The sequence below is a fragment of the Peromyscus maniculatus genome, chromosome X (genome assembly GCF_049852395.1).
Source record: "Peromyscus maniculatus bairdii isolate BWxNUB_F1_BW_parent chromosome X, HU_Pman_BW_mat_3.1, whole genome shotgun sequence".
NCBI lineage: Eukaryota > Metazoa > Chordata > Mammalia > Rodentia > Cricetidae > Peromyscus > Peromyscus maniculatus.
The window spans coordinates 41,663,983-41,685,723 of NC_134875.1; the positions used below are offsets into that span (position 1 = coordinate 41,663,983).

Here is a 21,741-nt window from a genome sequence, read left to right on the forward strand (position 1 = left end):
ACATATACAAAGGAGCTGTCGGGTAAAAAGAGAAGAAAAATATAAATAAAATAAAAATTAGGTTTTTTTTTTAAAAAGGAAAAGCCTTGACAGGACATTATGCGACCAGCTTCCATCTAACTAGACAAGGCTTCTAGGAACTTCCAAAGATGCTGTTGAGTTTGTTTCCTGTTGGCCATCTACTGCTGAGCATGCAGCCTACCCTTAAGGGTAGTTTGTTTCCCCAGTTGGAGGAAACTCAATTTTCATTTGTGTGGATTTATCAATTGGAGTTGCTTTAGAGGCTGATTATTGTGGGCTAGTTTTAGCCTTCTGGAACAGCCATTCCTTGTCCCACTCTGTATCTGAACTTACACCATAATAATAAATAAACACCTCATAGAAGCTATTGACATAGCAGAACACTTAGTGTCCACTGATCCAAGAGCTAACAATGTCATCACGTAGTGTCTCGTGCCTATAAAATAGCTCTCCCCGAGTTGTTGTAACCACCTCTCTGGTGTGCTCACCAATATATTTTAAAGTTGCCCTTATACATGATTTTCTTCATCCTGTAAAACCATAGAAACCAAGTGAAACTGTTTCCACATTGAGACATGCAGTTTGGTGTAGCCTAAATCTGTGTTAACCAGGCCATGATCACTCAATGGCTCCAGAATAAACTATCTCTTATTTCCTTTAAGATGAGAGCTGTATTTTTTACGTTGGCAAAACCTACCTTTACATGGGTTTTGAGGATTGAACTCAGGTACTCAGGCTTGTATAGAAAACACTTTTGCTCACTAATCTACCTTGTCAGTCTTAGAAAGGAAGTTCTATAAGTGAACTTCCTTTTGTTCTCCAAATAGTGATCTTAAGAGAAAGCATCCTTCAGCTTTCAATGGACTCTTTCATGAAAGCTGCTTGTTACCTTTTTTAAAAAGAATCTATTTCATTTCCCCTTCCCAGGGAGATCTCCCAGGGAGATCCATGTATCCCCCCTTGAGCCCTCCTTGTTACGTAGCCTCTCTGGGTCTGTGGGTTGTAGCATGATTATCCTTTACTTAACAACTAATGTCCACTTCTAAGCGAGTACATACTGTGTTTGTCTTTCTGGGTCTGGGTTACCTAACTCAGGATGATTTTTTTTCTAGTTACATCCATCTGCCTTCAAGTTTCATGATGTTATTTTTTTTAACACCTGAGTCATACTTTCAAGGGTGGACTAGGGGTGGATGGGGATGGGAACAAGAGGAATCAGGTGGAGGTGGGGGAGAGTACCGGGAGAGATGACTGGAATTGGGATTATTTGAGGGGTAAGATAGAAACCCAGTGCAGTGGAAACTCTCAGAAATCTATGAGGGTGACCCTAGAGAAGACCCCCTAGTAATGAGGGATATGGAGCCTGAACCAGCCATCTTCTGTAACCAGACAAGGCTTCTAGTACAGGGATTAGGACACCAACCCAAGCACAAAACCTTTGACTACAATTTGTCCTACCTGTAAGATGTGCTGGGGTAAAATTCTGTGGCACAGAATTTGTGGTGGCTAACCAATGACTGGTCCAACTTGAAGCCCATGCCAGGAGAGGGAACCCATGCCTGACACTGCCTGGAAGGCCAGGAATTAGGTCTGGATAGTCCAGAGACCAAACATGACCAGCAAAAAAATTTTTTAAGTCAGTGAAATGATTCCTAGTGATAATATTTGTAGACTGTAGCCTAGCATAATCATCATCAGAAAGGCTTTATCCAGCAACTGATGAGCAGATGCAGAGACCCACAGCCAAGCATTAGGCAGAGCTTGGGGAATCCTGTGGAAGAGGGGAAGAGGGATTGTAGGAGTGAAAGGGGTCAAGGAGGCAAAAAAATAATGGCCCACAGAATCAACTAAACAGGGCTCATAGGATCTCACAGAGATTAAACCAACAATCAGGGAGCCTTCATGGGTCTGACCAAGGTCCTCTGCATATATGTTGTGGTTGTGTACCTTGGTGTTTTTGTGGGCCTTCTAACAGTGGTCATGGGGTCTGTCTCTGACTCTTTTGCCTGCTTTTGGATCCCTTTTCCTCCTACTGGGTTGCCTTGTCCGGCCTTAATATGAGGGCATGTGTCTAGTCTTATGTCTTATTGTAACTTGAAATGCCATGTTTGGTTGATATCCCTGGGGAGGTCTGCCCTTTTCTGAGAGCAAATGGAGGAGGAGTGGATCTGGGGGAGAGACTGGGAGGAGAGGAGGGAGGGGAAACTGTGGTCAGCATGTAATATATGAGAGAATAATAAATAAGAAGGAAAATAAAATTTAAAGATTACAATAATCAGTGGGAACTTATACCTGTTAGGTTTCCAAAGGATAAGTGGAATTAATTTTCATGGCATATTTTCTTCAAAAGTTATACTGTCCCTGAGAGCTGATATTATAGCCTGAATGCACTCTGGAGGCTGGTCAAGTGAGGGGTATAGTGTCACATTTTGACCATCAGTCTGGCAGCCCCACATGAACTGAAAGACATTGTGGTGTTTCCTTCTAGGGTGAACAGTGTGAGAAAGGCTTCCACTATGATCTTTGGGCATCTCTACATCCTGAAGTTCCAGGTAATTACTCTGTGTTAAAAACAAAAACAAAAGCAAAAAAAACAGTCTCTTGAATTCTATGGAAATGCTAATGGAAAGGATAACAAGGCAGTTAGATTCTTGAATGGAAAAGTTGTATAGATGTGTGTGTGTGTGTGTGTGTGTGTGTGTGTGTGTGTGTGTGTGTGTGTATACATATCACACATATCATCTTGTGTAGTTTCAACAATGGGTAGTAGAAAAGGCTGTTAAGTGAGATTCTAGTGATAGAACCTGATTTAGGAGTTGTATGGATGACTATCCAGGCAACATAAGATGAATATGGGCCTCTAGAACTTTAAGCTAGCATCCTGCACTTTAGAGCAAAATACAAGGGACATGGATACACACTTGACCATAACAGGACTTTTGTAGATTCTGTAGCTGACTGAAGAAGGATAGCAAGGTTCTTTTTGAATGAAAAAAGAAATAAAAAAAAAGGACAAGACATGACTGCTCCTAAGTATGGTGGAAGAGAAAGTTTATTGTAGAAAAAAGGGGAGCACAGTCAGAGGCAGGGACATCTGGGAGAGTCCGGACTGGATATGACCAGACTGAGCTGTGTCATGTGGGCAGAGGAGGAAGGGGAAGGGAGAGGGGAGAGAGAGGAACCAGGTACAGCAGCCTGGAGGCCCAAAAGAGGAAGGATAACCAAAATGGCTATATTATATAGGGAAAGGCCTCTGGGGGAAGGGCAGCCCAGTCCCTGGGCTAGAGAGTTCAGGGTAGGGGGCGGGTTTGCCAGGTAGAGACTGAGGGATGTTGGGAGAACCTGTGACCATTGTCTGCTTTGATATGTTAAGTAGGTACCTCAGCCATTTGTCCCAGGGTTTGAGGCTTAACACTGGAAGTAGAACATGCATTCACAGTGGATTGGCTCAGTCCACTGGATATAAGCTGGGAAGCCATAGTTGTGGAATGCTAGAGCTGTTGATAAATAGCATGAAAATGCGTGAAAGGTGGCAGGCCATTCTAACTGAGTGGGCAGCTTAGGTCTTCTGAGAACTCAGAGGAGACCTGCTGAAAGGGTGATCAATGTTCCTGATAGAGAGTGGGCTGTGGTCAGCCGTGGGCTCAGGAAGTTTTGTTTCTGTGGCTTACTCTGACTCATCTAGTGGTGAGATTCCTAATTTAGTTTATTCAGAGGGTCCTGGTATCCTGAGGGGGCACAATGGCCTGGGACTGTAATGTCTCAATCCAGCAAGAATGAGGACCATGTGGGGTCTGTGACCCTCCCTGGTCAGATACCTAGAGTTAGGCTGGGAGGCCCATCTCTGTCCAGAAGTGGCCATGATGGTAGTCAGCTATCTTGGAGTCTGGTGGCAAGTTGTTACTGGCTTTTTTCCTCAGAGAAGGGCAGAGGGAGTGGACCTGGAACAAGGGCACCTTGGTATTCAGGGTACAATACTGCCAGTCAATAGAACTATTTTGCTGTTCCCACCAACAACTCTGGTTTTTCTCAGTAGGTCTGGGGGATGAGGAAATGGGAAGGATGGAGACTCTAATCCAGATAGTACAAGAAAGAAGGCTCCAGCAGGCTTGCCAGCCTTAGAGAGAGCCAGGGTCTCAGTGACCCATGTGGGGCACCAGACAGTCCAGTTCCCTAAGAAGGCAAGGCTCTAGAGCACCAGATCTCAGCTCCACAAGAAGTACAGGCATAAAGATCCTGTGGCAGCCATGTCTGGCATGGATGAAAGGAGCTCTTTGCCCAGGAGTCATCACATGGGGCTCAGATGTGTGGAATGGGGACATATGACTCCTCCATGTCCTCCTAGGAGCAAGGCACAGAGTCTTCTCGGGAGCTTGGGGGACAGATCCCCATAAATTGTAGCCAGAGGCCATTTACTTCTAGGTCCTTCCATAGTTCCTTCCTTTACCTTCCTTCTCTCCATCTGACCCTTCCTTCCTTCCTTCCTTCCTTCCTTCCTTCCTTCCTTCCTTCCTTCCTTCCTTCCTTCCTTCCTTCCTTCCTTCCTTCCTTCCGTCCCCCTTGCTCACTTGCTTACTGATATCCTTAGCTTGTTCACTTTGCTTTTCTCTCTGTTTCATCTTGCTTTCTGCTCTCTTTTCCATTTCATTTCTTTTTGTTTCAATTTGACTGTTGCTCTCCTTCAGGACTGCTGCAGCCAAGGACTCAGTTATAAAAATTATATTCACAGCAGAATCCAAGAGTATGGGGAGTTACTGCAAGGAAAATATGTACTTGGAACATCCTGGTTGTGTGAGCCTATTGTGTACATATCATTCAGCAAGGAGCAGAAGGCAGTGTCCTTCCTCATGGTGAACCTGAGCAGAGGCAGCCTCAGCCATGGAAGCAAGGTAGAGGTGTGATGTGACATGCACATAACCAGGATTCACTACCTGAGCCTCCCTGGAAAACCAACTAACAACAAATCTGACTCAAAGGCAGATCAGAACTCTCGGAGTTTACTCCTCACTGGTCCACAATATTCACAGAGAGTATCCAGGGACAAGGTCAAGAAGGGTTTCCCTGACCGATTAGGAAGCTGGTCTGTGGTCAGTCAGTGTGTTAATGTGTAGATCAGGGCCCAACATAGGCAGGTAGCAAATGAGGCTATGATTCAACTCGACTTGAGGGGTAGTTGGCATATTTTCTGTCTCTGTCTCTGTCTCTCTGTCTCTCTGTCTCACTCTTTGTCTGTCTTTCTGTCTGTCTCTGTGTCTCTCTCTGTGTGTATCTCTCTCTCTCTGTCTCTCTCTCCTGTGTGTGTGTATGTGTGTGTGTGTGTCTGCGTGTATCTATATTTGTTTGTGTGTATCTGTGTGTGTGTGGGGGGGCAGATTCCTTGTGTTTTCTCTACATTAGAAACAAGTCCTGGGCAGAAGAGATGGCTCAGAAGTTAAGAGCACTGACTGTTCTTTCAGAGGTTCTGAGTTCAAATCACAACAATCACAGGGGAAAGAAAGAAAGAAGGCCACAGAGAGTACAGAAGCCGTGGCAGAGCAGCTTGCCTCTAGAAGGTATGTAACATGGCTATTAGGCTCAAACCTGGAAGAGTTCTTGGTGTGAGTTTGTAAGTCCCAGCAGAAGTGCACAAGTAGGTGCATCTGGCAGAAAGTGCTAGGATCACAGAGTAGGAGTACACAGTCTTGTCAGGAAGTGGGTGTCTATTCTTATGATGTGGCTCTCAAGACCTTTGGCAGGAAAGTATGTATATGGAAGGTGCCAGGACCAATCCATAGACATGGGTGGCCTGGGACCAGTCAGAAATTGGAGTAAGCCTGTCACAAGGGAGGTCCATCTCCATCCTGAGAGGGGTTGCCTAATCTGCATGTTTGTAGAGATAGAGAGTGTGGAAGCACTGACAGGGTTGTCTGGAGAACAGAGAACAGTCCTTTTCCCTAGGTATCACAGAAAGTCTCAGCAAGAAGGATGGAGGCATCTACAGATTTGGTCATTCTGGCCATGAAGGCTTCTATTTGGTAATGAAAAGTATTTTATAAGAGAAAGTAGTAATTCCCCCAAGAAACCAGCGAGGTTTATCTTCCCTGAACACCTGTGGCATGACATTAATGTGAGTGTGGAAGTGTGGGAGTGTGTGTGTGTGTGCGTGTGTGCATGCGTGCATGTGTGTGTGTGTGTGTGTGTGTGTGTGTGTGTGTGTGTGTGTGTGTGTGTGTGTGTGCCCACTCGTAGTGACAGCCAGGTGAAAAACAAATTCCTTCTCCTGATACCTACACTCACTTTGTCCTTGTGTGTCCAGCTTCCTGGGAGAAAAGATGGTAAAGGAAAGTTATAGGTTCCATTTCGGTATGGCCCAATTGTAGCACAAAGGGGGCACAACCTGAGGAAGGGTAGTGGTGTCCTGGTGTGGTACTGGCATGCTGAAAAAAGCCAAGAGGACTATGTTCTCTGTTACATGGTTTTCTAGGTACCCTTCAGTCTATGTAAATACCATCAGAGAGAGCCTCCTTTTCATCGATGGCAGGTTATAGACATCAGTACCTGAAAGGATGTGGATGAATGTCATAAAAAAAAAAAAGGTCTGTGTACAAAACAGACTCTGTGACCTTTGGAGGAAGGAAACAGTAGCTACTGTCTTGACATCCAGTGGCTATGTGGGAAAAGGGGAGCAACTGTGTACAGATAGAGAGATCATACAGTGGCTAGGCAAGCCCAAAGAGATGGTTTGAAGTCACAGCCCAGGACCTGACAGGCTGATCACAAATGAAATGGACTAACATTCTTCTCTGATATTTTCCAGTCCCCACTGAGGGTCTCTGGAATCCTAATCTTTCAGCAGAGGCTGAGGTGCCTCAATACAAAAACTCATGTGAGCTTTGGAAGATGGCCAACAGATACACTTGAATGCCCAGACAAGGTCCTGGAATGTACAGGTTGAGTCTCTGGACAAGAAGACGAAAGGATTCCGGTGTCAGATTTACTTTGTAACCTGACTCCTGTCTGTGGCTGAGGAAGTAGTGCTCTCAAAATGGAACTTTGTACAAGTTGGATTCCCCTTCTACTAGGTACAAATCCATTACTGATCCTTGGCCCTATGTGGGTAGGTGGTTGACTCCTCGTGCCAACTGTCTATTTTCTTCTATGTCTTATATGGGGTCAGGTAGCCGTGAACTTGAAGCTTTATTGTGGCATGGATATGCAATGTTGGCACACCCATAGGAGACCTAGACACTATATGGGTTACCCTTAAACCTCAGTATCACTGGGCACACCTTTAATCCCAGCACTCAAGAGGCAGAGCCATGTGGATGTCTCTGAGTTCAAGGCCAGCCTGGTCTACAGAACGAGATCCAGAGCAGGCACCAAAACTACACAGATAAACACTATCTTGAAAAACAAAACAAAGCAAAACAAAAACAAACAAACAAAAACCTCAGCATCAAAATACCATCTGAGGGTCCTGTACACATTTGCCATTTATAGTGTTCTGGCAGGCTATGGCAGGAACTGTACTCATCCCTGGATCCAGTTTCGGGCCAAGGTTTGAGTCTGTGGCTTCTCCTGACACTTGTTTCTAGTTGTGGAATTCCCAGTTTAGTTTTCCTGTATGGTCCTTGGGCCTTGAGGGCAGATGCCCCTTGTAGTCAATCATCTCCATACAATGGGGTTGAGAATCCTGCAAGATCTGTGACACCCCCACTCCATGTCAGGATCCATACTGTAGAGATCCAAGACCTATCTCTGACCAGAAGAGGCCAAGAATGAACTCAACCATTTTGGAGTATAATGACATGTTGTTGGCCTTTTTTCCTTCAGGGAAGGGTGGAGGGAGAGACGCTGGAAGCTGGGTCCCTTGGCATTCTTGGTGCAACACTGCCATCAAGCGGAATTGATTTCTTGTTTCTTCCAACACCTCAGTGTGCTGTTTCTCAGCGGGTCTGGTCTAGGGGTGAAGGAGTGAGGAATCATAAATAGGGACCATCCAAAGGGGGCTCCAGTTATCCCAGTTCAGGTAATGGGTAGGGCCTTACCATTGCCAGTCCCGGAGGCTCACTGTACCCCAGAGCAATCACCATAGAGACATAGGAAGTGCAGGCTTGGATATCCTGTGGCAGCCATGTCTGTCATGGTGGAGCGGCACTCTCTACCCTGGAGTCAGCAGCCTTGGAACACATATGTGAGCAAGCTGCTTGTGACTCCTTCATATCCTCCTACCACCATCAAGAGCAGCGTCTGCTCACGAACATACAAATACACACACACCATCTCACTCTCAAGTCAAGCAGAACTTACATGTAGTTAGAACAGGGTCTCTGGTTCATGTTTTTTTTTTTTGTTTTGTTTTGTTTTGTTTTTTAACTCTCAACTGTATTTATCCCTCTATTTCCTGAAATCAGACTCTACCCTTGGGATTCTATTCTTGGTTCATTGGCTAGGGGGTGGGGTGGGGGGGCGGGTACAGAAATTCCACCAAGTGGTCATCTATCTGTCAGACTTTCAGTCCTTTTCTTCTTCTTCCCTCCCTCCAGCTCTTTATTCGAGGAGCCTCAAGAAGAGGTCAACATTGAGTTCTGCCATCTTAGAGTCTAGTAGAAAGTTCTGTTTTTTGGTTTTCGGTTTTTGTTTGTTTGTATTTTTTTTTAACTCAGTGAAGGGCGGGGGAGAGAGCCTGGATACCTTGGCATTCTTGAAGCAACACTGCCATCAAGCGGGATTGCTTTCCTTTTTCTGCCAACACCCCAGTGTGTTGTTTCTCAGTATGTGCTGGATGAAAGAGTGAGGGTGTTGGAGAACTCTGGTCCCAAGACTGAAATGAAGGGAACTCCAGCTGGCTTGCCAGTCCTGGGATATGGCAGGGTTCAGGTGACCCATGATGGCCCCAGCCAGTGCCATCCCCTAAAGATGGCTAGGCTCCAGAGCAATAACCTCAGCTACACAGGAAGTATAGGCATTGAGATCCTGTGGCAGCCATGTCTGCCAGGGTGGAGTGGGGTTCTCTGTCCAGAAGTCAGCAGGTGGGTGAGGATATGTGGGAAATTTGCAATACCTTTCTAACACCAAAAATGAGAGTCTACCCAAGTTCCTGTAAGAACAACGGGGTCCCTGGCCCTTTGGGTTTGCATTTTTTGCTTTGTTTTTTGCCTCCCACCTTAACTACCCCTCATTTCCTAGAATCAGATTCTCTCCTTGGGATTCTGGCTTCTGCTCAAGAGCTTGGGTGTCCCCAGAAATTTGAATAAGAGGTCCTATGATTTTTCAACAAATCCTTGCTTTCTTCCTGTCCATCCTTCTCTCCCCACTTCATTTCTACCTTCCTTCCTTTCCTCCTTCCTGCCTTCTCCCCTTCCCTCCTCCCCTTCCTCCTGGATGGCTAACATGCCCACTGTGTTGTCTCCGCTTCATTTTCTCTCTCTCCTTGCTTTCTGTCTTCTTTGTATTTTGACTCTCTTTGTTTCCTTTGTACTTTTACTGTCTTTCCAGAGTGCTGCACCTGTCAGCCAAGGGTTCATCATTCAAGCCAAGCCTTCAGCATGAGCCAAGACTATGGGGACTGTCTGCAATGGTGGCATGCACACAGGGCATCTTTGCTGGGTTAGTCAAGTGATGTATAGCAGCAAGTAGCAGAAGGCAGCGTCCTTCCTTAGGGTGAGTCTGAGTAGAGACAGCCACAGTCAAGCAAGGAAGGAGGATATCAAAGGAAAGGTACCATGTGGCCAACTCTGACTACCAGTGCCTCCCTGTGTGAACCCTCTAGCTGCAGAAGAGACTCACAGGCAGGGTTCTCTGTACAGGGTCACCTTGCTCAAAACTCTCAGATAATATGCAGGATAAAGGCCAAGGCTGGCTGTCCCTTATTGAACCACAAGGCTATAGTTCTCCTTGAAATGATTATGAGCGTTCTCTCTCTCTCTCTCTCTCTCTCTCTCTCTCTCTCTCTCTCTCTCTCTCTCCCTCCCTCCCTCCTTATCTATCTATTTATCTATCTATCTATCTATCTATCTATCTATCTATCTATCTATCTATCTATCTATCTATCTATCTATCTCTATCTCCTGCATTGGAATCAAGGCCATAGAGGGTGCAGAAGTCATGGCAGAGCACACTGCCTGTGTAGTAGGTGTGACAGACAGCCCTAAGTTCGAATAATAAATGTCTGTTGGTCTGAAATGCAAGCCCTTTAAGAAATTTAGGTGGGTACATCTGGCAGGAAGTGAAGAGAACAAAGAGAAATAGCATCTATTCCTGTCAGTGGGTGAATATCTATAATTATGACCTACTGGCCTGGACCTTGGCTGGAAAGTATGTGGAAGGTTGAAGGACCAGTACATAGGAGTGGATGGCTTGGAACCAATAAGAAGTCAGAGCCACAAGTCACATAGGAGCTCAATGCCATTCTCATCCACTGAAGGGCTTTCCCTGCTTGAGGTTGGTAGAGATGGGGAGTTTGAAAGCACTGACAGGGCTTCTCAGTGAGAAAGGGAGGGGGATCTTCTGCTAGGCACTACAGAAAATCTCAATAAGGAGAAGGTGGGCCTCTGCAGGTTCAGTCCTTAAGGACAGGAACACTTCCTGTTGGGTAGTTAAAAGCACTTCTCAATGGAAAATGTTAATTCCCCAATAATCTAGCAAGGTCTAGCCTCCCTGAATACATGTGGCATGAAATCTATGTTAGGTTGGGAGTATGTGTGTATATGCCCACTGACAGTCATAGCCAGCTCCCCACCCCCCCAAAAAAAATTCTGTTTCCTAGACCTACACACATTTAGTCCTGAGTCATATGTCCAGATCCCTGGGGGGAAATGTGAAGTAATGTTGTGGGTTCCTTTTGAGTTTGCTCCAGTTTGCCCACAAGTGACTACCTGAGGCAGGAGTGCTGGTAGTCTGGTGTGATGTTGGCATCCTGGAAGAACTAACAGAACTAGGAAATCTTGAATGTGTCTAGGTGCCTTTCAGTCTATGTAAATCCCATTAGAGAGCTTTCTTTTAACTGTGTTGAGAGATGCAGAAATGGGTAGATGGCTAGATGCACATGATAAAAAAGGGTTGACATACAAGAATAATTTCATGTCTTTTGTAGACAGGAAATAGTGGGAAAATGATGATTGAAAATGAATGTGTGGGTTAATAAGAGTGATTAATTACAAATAGTGAGATCATAATGGTGGCTGGATGAGTCCAAAGAGGTGGTTTGTAGCCCCAGCCCCGGGCTTAGTAGGCAGATAGCATCTGGGATGGAGTAAAGGTTCTTCTTTTGATATTTCCTTGCCCCGAGATTAGGATCCTGCAGAGCCTTAACTTTCAGCAGAGGAAGAGGATGCCTCAACCCATACATGATGTGGCAGATAGCCCAGAGAATCCACTTGAATGCACAGCCAAGATTGAGGTCTCTAGACAAGAAGACCAAAGTGTTTGGGTGACAGCTGTTCCCTCTATGCTGCTCCTGGCTCTTTTCTAAGGACCTAAAGCCCTCACATTGGAAACTTCCTGTGTAACCCAGAGTCTCCTTCTGCCAGATATAAATCCATCTCTATTCCTAGGCCCTGTGTGGGCAGGTGGTTGTCTCCCTTGAGCCAACTGCCCAGTTTCTTCTCTGTCCTATGCACTTTCTCTGTCAGAAGCCTCCTGTGTGAGGGTTGGGAAGAGAGGGTCAGCTAACCTTGAACATGATGCTTAGATGTATCATGGTTATCCAGTATCTGTCAACCATGGAAGGAGTGGACACATATTAGTTACCCTTGACCCCAGAATCATGATGGTAGCTGAGACTCCTGTGCACCTCTGCCAATTAGAGTATTCCTCCTGGGCTGGGGTGGTGTACAGACCCAAAGAGTTTTCCTAGTGAGAACTTATTCAGGGTCCAAGTATCTGAGCTTGCTTTATCCAGCAAGGCTGCATAAGGGGATGATTTGACCATGGGCATGGTTACCAGGTGTTTGGAGAGGTCTATACTCGGCTGTGTGGTGTGCTTTTATCTAGCAAGGGGGGAAGGTCTTTTGCACTGCCCCTTGGCTTTGTCATGAAAAGCCCTTTTGAAGACACAGAAGGGACTATTGGGTTTTGATTCAGGTCCTCCCAAAGCTATCCTGTGTTTTTTGTCTTTCTCCTCTTTGCTATTTTTGTGTCTAAAAGCTTCTAATACCTCTCTCCTTCTCATAGCAGCCTTTTTAAAAGGTGGGAGCTGGCCTCCCACAGGGTAGGGTAGAGTTGGGCTGTGTTCAGCACTGTGTCCAATTTCTGCCCAAAGTTGATTTCTGTGGCTTCTCATAACTATTGAATCTAGTGGTGGGTTTTCCTGCATGGTGTTTATGGCTTCAGGACATGACATGCCCTTGTGGTAGAGTGACTGAAAATAGTTGGACTGAGGACACTGGTCACACACACACATACATACATACATACATACATACATACATACATATATACATACACACACAAAAAAAAAAAACAGAGAGACACACGCCACATCACCCCGACAGGATCCTTCCTCCACTCCCACCTCCACCCCTGCACCCCTCCACCTCTGAGCAATGAGATCCAGATGCCAAAGCCTACCTTTGAGCAGAAAATACAAGATTGATTCAGCCTCCTTATAGTCTAGTGACAAATTGTTGTTTGGTTTTTTATCCTCAGTGAATGGAGGAGGGAGAAACTCTGGAAGAAGGCTATCTAGGCACACTTGGTACAACACTGCCATCAAGCGGAAGGACTTTCATGTTCCTGCTAACACCTCAGTGAGCTGCTTCTGAGCAGCACTGGGAATGGAGGAGCAAGGTTGCATGGGGACTCTGATCCCAAGACTGAAGTGAAAGAGGCTGTAGCTAACATTCCAGTACTAGAGTAATCCAGGGTCCAGCTCACCTGTGGGGCATTCCCAAGCTAGACACTAGGGTTTGCCTTGACCCAGAACAATAACCAGAGCTACACAGGAAGTGCAGGCTTGAATTTCCTGTGGCAGCCATGTTTGTCAGGTTCCGAAGGAACTCTCTCCTTGGAACTCAGCTACATTGGAATAGATGTATGCAAAACCTGCTTGTGACATCTTCCATATCCTCCTACCACCATCAAGGAGCAGAGATATTGTCCCTGGTTTCGTGATATTTTTTTTCTGAACTGCTATCTATACCTACCCCTCCTTTCCTGAAATCAGAAACAACCTCTGGGATTCTGACCTCTGTTCATGACATTGGAAATCTCTAGAAATTCCACAAAGAGTTTGCATATTTGTCAAAGGTTCTTTCATTTCTTCTTTTCTATTCTCCTTTTCACTCCTTCCATCCAGGTCATGGTCACATCCTCATTCCGTTCTCTCTTCTTCATTTCTGTGCTTCCAGTATACTTCTGGGGTGAAAGACATGTTAGAGAGAAAGTGTGTGTGTGTGTGTGTGTGTGTGTGTGTGTGTGTGTGTGTGTGTGAAACACAGCATTCCTTCTGATGCCTACACTGACTTTCTCCTTCTCAGTGAATTCAGATCCCAAAGGGAAAAAAAAAGATGAAGTTGTGGATTTCTTTGAGTTTGTCCCAAATGTAACACCAAGGGACTGCCTAAGGAAAGGGTGCTGGTGTGCTGGTGTGGTACTGGCATCCTGGCAGGAGCCAAGAGGACTGGGTTCTCTGTTATGTGTCCTGGTGTTCTTGGGTCTATGTAAATACCATCAGACAGATTTCCTTTATGTGAATGGAGGGTTTGAGACCTCTGTACCTGGCTGCATGTGCATGATAAAGAAAGGACCATGGACAGGAGAGTATGTCCTTTGAAGATAGAAATTAGTAGCCAATATCTTGACTGCAGTGTCTGTGTGTGGTAGAGAGAACTACTGTTTACAGACAATGAGATCATAATGATTTCTAGGAAGGTCAGAACAGATGGTTTGTAGGCCCACCGCAGGACTTGACAGGTAGCTGCTTGATGGACTAACAATTCTTCTTTGATATTTTCTAGTCTCCAGTGAGGGTCCCTGGGAACCTAATCATTCATCAGAGGCAGAGGTACCTCAACACAAAGGCAAGATGGCTGACAGAAACACTTGAATACACAGACAGACTCATGGAATGCACAATGGTAGAAGACCAAGGGATTTAGATGACACTTGTCCTTTCTATTCTGACTCTTGCCCATGGCCCAGGAACTGGGACATTCAACATGGAAACTATCTGTGTGCTTTCTGTCTTCTGTACAGCCTGGCATCTACCTCTGCATGGTATAAATCCATTCCTGGTCCTACAGCCAGTGTGGGTAGGTGTTGTCTCCCCTGTGCCAATGGCCCAACTTCTCCTCTGTCCTATGCACCTTCCCAGTCATGAGCCTGGTGTGTGAGTGTTGGGAGGAGGTGTAAGGTAATATAGAACCTGAAGCTTAGTTATGTCATGGTTATCGAGTGTCTACACAGCCATGGGACACTTGAATCCATATTGGCTACCCTTGGCACCCAGAATCAAGATGTGAGCTGAGCATCATGCACATCCCTGCCAGTCAGACTTTCTGCTGGGCTATGAGAGCTTGCTGTGTTCATCCCTAGTCCCAGTTTATGCCCAAAGTTTCCTTTCTATACCTTCTCCTGACTCTTGCATCTAGTGGTGCATTTTCCAATTTAGTTTCCCTTATGTTGTCTATGCCTTGAGCATGTGACAGGCACTTATGATGGAGTGTCTCCCTGTAGTGTAATGGTGTGTGTGTTTTTAGGGGGAGATTGCCATGCAGGATTAATACAGAAAGGCCTAAAAGGACACATTTGAAACCAGCCATTTTATAATCTACTGGCAAGTTGGCATTTTTTCCCTCAGAGAAGGGCGGAGGGATAGATGCTAGAATATGGGCACCAATGCCTTCTTAGTACAATACTGCCATCAAGCGGATTTGCTTTCCTTATTTTGTCAGCACCTCAGTGAGCTGTTTCTCAGCAGGACCAAGGGTAAGGGCATGACTATGCATGGAGACTCTGGTCCCAGGACTGAAGTGAAGGTGGTTCCAGGTACCTTGCCAGTTCTGGGACAAGCCCGGGTCCATGTGATTTGTGAGGGTGCTCCTTTGCCAATTCCCGAGGCTCCCCATGTCCCAGAACACTAACCAGAGCTAAACAGGAAGTGCAGCCTCAGATTTCTTGGGGGGTAGCCATGTTTGTCAGAGTGCTAAAGTCCTTTCTTCCCAGGAGTCAGCTGCTTAGGAGGAGACATGTGGGCAATGTGCTGGTGCTCACTCATTCCCTTCTACCACCATCAAGGAGTGGAGACAGCACACATTGCTGTGGGGACAGCAGAGGCTCTGGCTTCATGATAGTTTTTCTGAACCCACATCTATGTCTACTCCTCATTTCCTGGAATAGATGCTGCTTTGGGGATTCTGTCCTCTGTTAATGGGCTTGAGGATCCCAGAAATTCCAACAAGAGTTTGCATATTTAGCAGTCCATCTTACCTTTCTCCTTCCCTTCTTCCTCCCTCAATCTGTGCTTCCTTGTAGCACGAATCTTAAAAGGTCTTTCTTATTAATAAAAACAAACCCAGAGCCAGGTACTGGGGTGAATGCTGAATGATCAGACAAAACCAGCCACAGCTAACCTCACTTTGCTAATTCCTCTGCTGATCCTGTTTCCTCAAACTGGAAGCCTTTGTGTCCTCATCCAAATGGATCTCAGCTGAACTGCTGCCCAAAAGCCTAAAAGCATAACCAGGCTCTAGTTCCTGATCCTCACACCTTGTATACGTTTCTGCTTCCTGCCATCACTTCCTGGGATTAAAGGCATGTGTCACTATGCCTGGCTGTTTCCAGTGTAGCTTTTAACTTACAAAAATTGGAATGGATCTCTGCCTCTGGAATGTTAGGATTAAAGGTTTGTGCTACCATTTTCTGGCCTCTATGACTGTCTAGTGGCTCTTCTGTTCTCTGACCCCAGATAAGTTTATTAAAGTACACAATATATTGGGAAACACAATCTCACTACAGTGCTTCCTTGTAGCACTTAAAAAGTCCTTCTTATTAATGAGAACAAACCAAGAGCCAGGTATTGAGGTAAATGCTGAATGATCAGAAAAACAGAACAAGTCACAGCTAACCTCACCTCACCAACTTCTCAGCAGATTTTGTTTCCATGAATCTTCAGACTGAAAACTTCTGAGTCCTCACCTGAATTGATCTCAGCTGAATTGCTGCTAAAAAGCCTAAAAGCTTAAAAAAAAAAAAACAAAAAAAACAACAAAACAAAACAAAACAAAAAAACAACTCTCGTTCATGATGCTCATGCCTTGTGCACCTTTCTGCTTCCTGCCATCTCTTCTTGGGATTAAAGGCATGTGCTACCACTGCCAGACCTCTATGTTTAATACAGTGCCTGTTTTGTTCTCTGACCCCCAGACAATTTCATTGGGGTGCACAATACATCAACCACACTTCCTCCTCCCTCCCTTCTTTCCTATTCTTTTAGCTCCCTCCTTCATCCATGGTCACAGATCCATTCTGTCCTGTCTACATTATTTTCTGTACTCCGGTATACTTGTAATGCGAAAGACATGTTATGTGGGAGAGAGTTTGTGTGTGTGCATGGTAGGTGTGTGTATTAAAAACCACACTAATTCTTGTGATGTCTGCACTGACTTTGTCTTCCATATGTTCAGATCCCGAGGAGAAAACTAGATGAAGTTGTGGATTTCTTTGAGTTTGTCCCAAATGTAACACCAAGGGACCGCCTGAGAAAAGGATGCAGGTGTGCTGGTGTGCTGGTGTGGTACTGGCATCCTGGTCAAGAGCCAAGAAGACTGGGTTCTCTGTTATGTGTCCTGGTGCTCCTGAGTCTATGTAAATACCATCAGACAGATTTCCTTTGTGTGAATGGAGGCTAACAGACATCTGTACCTGGCTGCACGCACATGGTAAAGAAAGGTCCATGGACAGGAGAGTCTGTCCTTTGAAGAAAGTAATTAGTAGCCAATATCTTGACTGCAGTGTCTGTGTGTGGTAGAGAGAACTACTGTTTACAGACAATGAGATCATAATAATTTCTAGGAAGGTCAGAACAGATGGTTTGTAGGCCCACCGCAGGACTTGACTGCTGCTTGGATGGACTAACAATTCTTCTTTGATATTTTCTAGTCTCCAGTGAGGGTCCCTGGGAACCTAATCATTCATCAGAGGCAGAGGTACCTCAACACAAAGGCAAGATGGCTGACAGAAACACTTGAATACACAGACAGACTCATGGAATGCACAATGGTAGAAGACCAAGGGATTTAGATGACACTTGTCCTTTCTATTCTGACTCTTGCCCATGGCCCAGGAACTGGGACATTCAACATGGAAACTATCTGTGTGCTTTCTGTCTTCTGTACAGCCTGGCATCTACCTCTGCATGGTATAAATCCATTCCTGGTCCTACAGCCAGTGTGGGTAGGTGTTGTCTCCCCTGTGCCAATGGCCCAACTTCTCCTCTGTCCTATGCACCTTCCCAGTCATGAGCCTGGTGTGTGAGTGTTGGGAGGAGGTGTAAGGTAATATAGAACCTGAAGCTTAGTTATGTCATGGTTATCGAGTGTCTACACAGCCATGGGACACTTGAATCCATATTGGCTACCCTTGGCACCCAGAATCAAGATGTGAGCTGAGCATCATGCACATCCCTGCCAGTCAGACTTTCTGCTGGGCTATGAGAGCTTGCTGTGTTCATCCCTAGTCCCAGTTTATGCCCAAAGTTTCCTTTCTATACCTTCTCCTGACTCTTGCATCTAGTGGTGCATTTTCCAATTTAGTTTCCCTTATGTTGTCTATGCCTTGAGCATGTGACAGGCACTTATGATGGAGTGTCTCCCTGTAGTGTAATGGTGTGTGTGTTTTTAGGGGGAGATTGCCATGCAGGATTAATACAGAAAGGCCTAAAAGGACACATTTGAAACCAGCCATTTTATAATCTACTGGCAAGTTGGCATTTTTTCCCTCAGAGAAGGGCGGAGGGATAGATGCTAGAATATGGGCACCAATGCCTTCTTAGTACAATACTGCCATCAAGCGGATTTGCTTTCCTTATTTTGTCAGCACCTCAGTGAGCTGTTTCTCAGCAGGACCAAGGGTAAGGGCATGACTATGCATGGAGACTCTGGTCCCAGGACTGAAGTGAAGGTGGTTCCAGGTACCTTGCCAGTTCTGGGACAAGCCCGGGTCCATGTGATTTGTGAGGGTGCTCCTTTGCCAATTCCCGAGGCTCCCCATGTCCCAGAACACTAACCAGAGCTAAACAGGAAGTGCAGCCTCAGATTTCTTGGGGGGTAGCCATGTTTGTCAGAGTGCTAAAGTCCTTTCTTCCCAGGAGTCAGCTGCTTAGGAGGAGACATGTGGGCAATGTGCTGGTGCTCACTCATTCCCTTCTACCACCATCAAGGAGTGGAGACAGCACACATTGCTGTGGGGACAGCAGAGGCTCTGGCTTCATGATAGTTTTTCTGAACCCACATCTATGTCTACTCCTCATTTCCTGGAATAGATGCTGCTTTGGGGATTCTGTCCTCTGTTAATGGGCTTGAGGATCCCAGAAATTCCAACAAGAGTTTGCATATTTAGCAGTCCATCTTACCTTTCTCCTTCCCTTCTTCCTCCCTCAATCTGTGCTTCCTTGTAGCACGAATCTTAAAAGGTCTTTCTTATTAATAAAAACAAACCCAGAGCCAGGTACTGGGGTGAATGCTGAATGATCAGACAAAACCAGCCACAGCTAACCTCACTTTGCTAATTCCTCTGCTGATCCTGTTTCCTCAAACTGGAAGCCTTTGTGTCCTCATCCAAATGGATCTCAGCTGAACTGCTGCCCAAAAGCCTAAAAGCATAACCAGGCTCTAGTTCCTGATCCTCACACCTTGTATACGTTTCTGCTTCCTGCCATCACTTCCTGGGATTAAAGGCATGTGTCACTATGCCTGGCTGTTTCCAGTGTAGCTTTTAACTTACAAAAATTGGAATGGATCTCTGCCTCTGGAATGTTAGGATTAAAGGTTTGTGCTACCATTTTCTGGCCTCTATGACTGTCTAGTGGCTCTTCTGTTCTCTGACCCCAGATAAGTTTATTAAAGTACACAATATATTGGGAAACACAATCTCACTACAGTGCTTCCTTGTAGCACTTAAAAAGTCCTTCTTATTAATGAGAACAAACCAAGAGCCAGGTATTGAGGTAAATGCTGAATGATCAGAAAAACAGAACAAGTCACAGCTAACCTCACCTCACCAACTTCTCAGCAGATTTTGTTTCCATGAATCTTCAGACTGAAAACTTCTGAGTCCTCACCTGAATTGATCTCAGCTGAATTGCTGCTAAAAAGCCTAAAAGCTTAAAAAAAAAAAACAAAAAAAACAACAAAACAAAACAAAACAAAAAAACAACTCTCGTTCATGATGCTCATGCCTTGTGCACCTTTCTGCTTCCTGCCATCTCTTCTTGGGATTAAAGGCATGTGCTACCACTGCCAGACCTCTATGTTTAATACAGTGCCTGTTTTGTTCTCTGACCCCCAGACAATTTCATTGGGGTGCACAATACATCAACCACACTTCCTCCTCCCTCCCTTCTTTCCTATTCTTTTAGCTCCCTCCTTCATCCATGGTCACAGATCCATTCTGTCCTGTCTACATTATTTTCTGTACTCCGGTATACTTGTAATGCGAAAGACATGTTATGTGGGAGAGAGTTTGTGTGTGTGCATGGTAGGTGTGTGTATTAAAAACCACACTAATTCTTGTGATGTCTGCACTGACTTTGTCTTCCATATGTTCAGATCCCGAGGAGAAAACTAGATGAAGTTGTGGATTTCTTTGAGTTTGTCCCAAATGTAACACCAAGGGACCGCCTGAGAAAAGGATGCAGGTGTGCTGGTGTGCTGGTGTGGTACTGGCATCCTGGTCAAGAGCCAAGAAGACTGGGTTCTCTGTTATGTGTCCTGGTGCTCCTGAGTCTATGTAAATACCATCAGACAGATTTCCTTTGTGTGAATGGAGGCTAACAGACATCTGTACCTGGCTGCACGCACATGGTAAAGAAAGGTCCATGGACAGGAGAGTCTGTCCTTTGAAGAAAGTAATTAGTAGCCAATATCTTGACTGCAGTGTCTGTGTGTGGTAGAGAGAACTACTGTTTACAGACAATGAGATCATAATAATTTCTAGGAAGGTCAGAACAGATGGTTTGTAGGCCCACCGCAGGACTTGACTGCTGCTTGGATGGACTAACAATTCTTCTTTGATATTTTCTAGTCTCCAGTGAGGGTCCCTGGGAACCTAATCATTCATCAGAGGCAGAGGTACCTCAACACAAAGGCAAGATGGCTGACAGAAACACTTGAATACACAGACAGACTCATGGAATGCACAATGGTAGAAGACCAAGTGATTTAGATGACACTTGTCCTTTCTATTCTGACTCTTGCCCATGGCCCAGGAACTGGGACATTCAACATGGAAACTATCTGTGTGCTTTCTGTCTTCTGTACAGCCTGGCATCTACCTCTGCATGGTATAAATCCATTCCTGGTCCTACAGCCAGTGTGGGTAGGTGTTGTCTCCCCTGTGCCAATGGCCCAACTTCTCCTCTGTCCTATGCACCTTCCCAGTCATGAGCCTGGTGTGTGAGTGTTGGGAGGAGGTGTAAGGTAATATAGAACCTGAAGCTTAGTTATGTCATGGTTATCGAGTGTCTACACAGCCATGGGACACTTGAATCCATATTGGCTACCCTTGGCACCCAGAATCAAGATGTGAGCTGAGCATCATGCACATCCCTGCCAGTCAGACTTTCTGCTGGGCTATGAGAGCTTGCTGTGTTCATCCCTAGTCCCAGTTTATGCCCAAAGTTTCCTTTCTATACCTTCTCCTGACTCTTGCATCTAGTGGTGCATTTTCCAATTTAGTTTCCCTTATGTTGTCTATGCCTTGAGCATGTGACAGGCACTTATGATGGAGTGTCTCCCTGTAGTGTAATGGTGTGTGTGTTTTTAGGGGGAGATTGCCATGCAGGATTAATACAGAAAGGCCTAAAAGGACACAATTGAAACCAACCATCTTATAGTCTACTGGCAAGTTGGCTTTTTTTTTCCCTCAGAGAAGGGCGGAGGGATAGACCCTGGAATATGGGCACCATTGTCTTCTTAGTACAACACTGCCATCAAGCGGATTTGCTTTCCTTCTTTTGTCAACACCTCAGCGTGCTGTTTCTCAGCAGGACCCAGGGTGTGGGCGTGACTATGCATGGAGACTCTGGTCCCAGGACTGAAGTGAAGGTGGCTTCAGGTAGCTGGCCAGTTCTGGGGCAAGCCGGGGTCCATGTGATCTGCGGGGGTGCTCCCTTGCCAGTTTCCGAGGCTCCCCATGTCCCAGAACACTAACCAGAGCTAAACAGGAAGTGCAGCCTCGGATTTCTTGGGGTAGCCATGTTTGTCAGAGTGCTAAAGTCCTTTCTTCCCAGGAGTCAGCTGCTTAGGAGGAGACATGTGGGCAATGTGCTGGCGCTCACTCATTCCCTTCTACCACCATCAAGGAGTGGAGACAGCACACGTTGCTGTGGGGACAGCAGAGGCTCTGGCTTCATGATAGTTTTTCTGAACCCACATCTATGCCTACTCCTCATTTCCTGGAATAGATGCTGCTTTGGGGATTCTGTCCTCTGTTAATGGGCTTGAGGATCCCAGAAATCCCAACAAGAGTTTGCATATTTAGCAGTCTATCTTACCTTTCTCATTCCATTCTTCCTCCCTCAAT

The 21,741-nt window shown here is 45.6% G+C and overlaps 1 long non-coding RNA gene across 2 annotated transcripts in view; it reads left to right on the plus strand.

The window, feature by feature from the left end:
• LOC143271024 (uncharacterized) overlaps positions 1-20,759 on the plus strand; it is a 34,260-nt gene extending 13,501 nt beyond the window's left edge. Inside the window, exons 2-4 of one of the 2 annotated variants that reach the window (XR_013048286.1) lie at positions 2,510-2,573; positions 13,959-20,361; positions 20,480-20,759. This is a non-coding gene — a long non-coding RNA (uncharacterized LOC143271024). Of the gene's footprint in view, positions 1-2,509; positions 2,574-12,489; positions 20,362-20,479 lie in introns of those variants that run through there. The other variant, XR_013048285.1, reaches the window with a different exon arrangement.
• The last annotated feature ends 982 nt before the right edge of the window (positions 20,760-21,741 follow it).